The sequence below is a fragment of the Eschscholzia californica genome, unplaced genomic scaffold (genome assembly GCF_041429995.1).
Source record: "Eschscholzia californica isolate CP2 unplaced genomic scaffold, dmEscCali1.0.p SCAF_55, whole genome shotgun sequence".
In the NCBI taxonomy this organism is placed as follows: Eukaryota; Viridiplantae; Streptophyta; class Magnoliopsida; order Ranunculales; family Papaveraceae; genus Eschscholzia; species Eschscholzia californica.
Window position 1 is genome coordinate 2,501 of NW_028238478.1, and position 2,500 is coordinate 5,000.

Consider the following 2,500-nt stretch of genomic DNA (forward strand, 5'->3'; position numbering starts at 1 on the left):
GTCCCGAGCCTTACAAGGCCGACCCACGCCTTACGAAGGTCGTCCCATGCCTTACAAGGCCGTCCCATGCGCGTCCCGTGCCTTACAAGACCGTCCCATGCCTTACGAAGGCCATCCCATGCGCGTCCCATGCCTTAGCAAGGCCGACCCATGCCTTAGCAAGGCCGAACCATGCCTTACCAAGGCCGTCCCATCGATCTCGGAGAAAGTACATCATCATGACATCGGAATACGGCCCCAACATCGATCTCGGAGAAAGTACATCATCATAACATCGGATCGGATGTGTATCCATCGAAGTTCCATCGACACTTCGAGAAGATCGAACATAGCTTCCTAGCATGTTAAAGGTTCGGTGCTAATGGAGACATAAAGATCCCACGACGTTCCAAAGGAAAGTAAAGTGTTCCGTGCGTGTGAACTACGTTGTCCCATGTGCCGGCGCTCGACTCCTAAGATGTCCCATGTAAATGCCCTTCGTGGGAAAGAATGTCCCGTGCAACGTCCCTTGATGATCCCCATAAGGTGTCCCATGTGCGTCCCATGATGTCCCATGCGCGTCCCGTGCCGGCCCGAGCCTCACCAAGGCCGTCCCATGCGCGTCTCGTGCCGTCCCGAGCTGTGCCGAGGCCGTCCCGTGCTGTCCCATGCCGTCCCGAGCCTCGCCAAGGCCGTCCCGTGCCGTCCGAGCTGTGCCGAGGCCGTCCCGTGCTGTCCCATGCCGTCCCGAGCCTCGCCAAGCCCGTCCCGTGCCGTCCGAGCTGTGCCGAGGCCGTCCCGTGCCGTCCCGTGCTGTCCCATGCCGTCCCGAGCCTCGCCAAGGCCGTCCCATGCGCGTCCCGTGCCGTCCGAGCTGTGCCGAGGCCGTCCCGTGCTGTCCCATGCCGTCCCGAGCCTCGCCAAGGCCGTCCCATGCGCGTCCCGTGCCGTCCGAGCCTCACAAAGGCCGTCCCAGGCCGTCCCGTGCCGTCCCATGCGCGTCCCGTGCCGTCCGAGCCTCACCAGGGCCGTGACATGCCGTCCCGAGCCTTACCAAGGCCGTCCCGTGCCTGACCAAGGCCGTCCCGTGCCTCACCAAGGCCGTCCCGTGCCTCACCAAGGCCGTCCCTTGCGCGTCCCGTGCCGTCCCGAGCCTCACCAAGGCCGTCCCATGCGCGTCCCGTGCTGTCCCATGCGCGTCCCGAGCTGTCCCATGCCGTCCCGAGCCTTAGCAAGGCCGTCCCATTCGCGTCCCGTGCTGTCCCATGCGCGTCCCGTGCCGTCCCGAGCCTGACCAATGCTGTCCCGTGCGCGTCCCATTCTTTTGGCTCGGCTGGCCCGTGCATTCTATGGGGTCGTGGGACATTTCGAAATCCACCCGGGCCATTTCGACTCTCTCTTCATTAATACTATTGAGGTATTATTTATGAATTATTGGAGAAAAGAAACGGAAGAAAATATTTTTTTTTCTATTTTTTATGAATTTTCCGGTGTTTATTCACTTAAAAATTCATAGAAAAATAAATATTTATCGGAATCGCTATTATAATATATCAAAAAAATCCTTGCGAAAAGACCTTTCCAACGAGTATAAGTTTGCTGGATTCCGACGAGTAACGAAGGAGTAAAGACCCAGTATGCTTGGTTAAAAAATTGATGTTTCCTTGTGAAAATAGGAAAAACAATAACTTTGCACTATAAGGGGGAGGGTTGAGCTCCTTCCCCAGAGCGTGCACAGCACTTGTGCTGGCACGTTCCCTAGTGCTCGCCAAGCACCATAGGGCATCCAAAGGGCAAAGCTCGGCCTACTACATGATGGGAAGCTTCTAATATGTCGGAATACGAAGAGATTTCGTGCGACCCGAAGCTCGGCTCGGGCGTCCCGGCCTGTCCCGAGCTGTGCCGAGCGCGTCCCAGGCCGTCCCGAGCCAAGTCTCGGGCGTCCCAGGCCGTCCCGAGCCAAGTCTCGGACGTCCCAGGCCGTCCCGAGCTGTGTCGAGGCCGTCCCAGGGCGTCCCGAGCTGTAGCGAGGGCGTCCCAGGCCGTCCCGAGCCAAGTCTCGGGCGTCCCAGGCCGTCCCGAGCAAAGTCTCGGACGTCCCAGGCCGTCCCGAGCAAAGTCTCGGGCGTCCCAGGCCGTCCCGAGCAAAGTCTCGGACGTCCCAGGCCGTCCCGAGCAAAGTCTCGGGCGTCCCAGGCCGTCCCGAGCTGTGGCAAGGGCGTCCCAGGCCGTCCCGAGCAAAGTCTCGAGCGTCCCATGCCGTCCCGAGCTGTGGCAAGGGCGTCCAAGGCCGTCCCGAGCTGTGCCGAGGCCGTCCCGAGCCTAGTCTCGGGCGTCCCAGGCCGTCCCGAGCTATGGCGAGGGCGTCCCAGGCCGTCCCGAGCTATGGCGAGGGCGTCCCAGGCCGTCCCGAGCCAAGTCTCGGGCGTACCTGGCCGTCCCGAGCTGTAGCGAGGGCGTCCCGTGCCGTCCCGTGCTGTCCCATGCGCGTCCCGTGCCGGCCCGAGCAACAGCTCGGGCG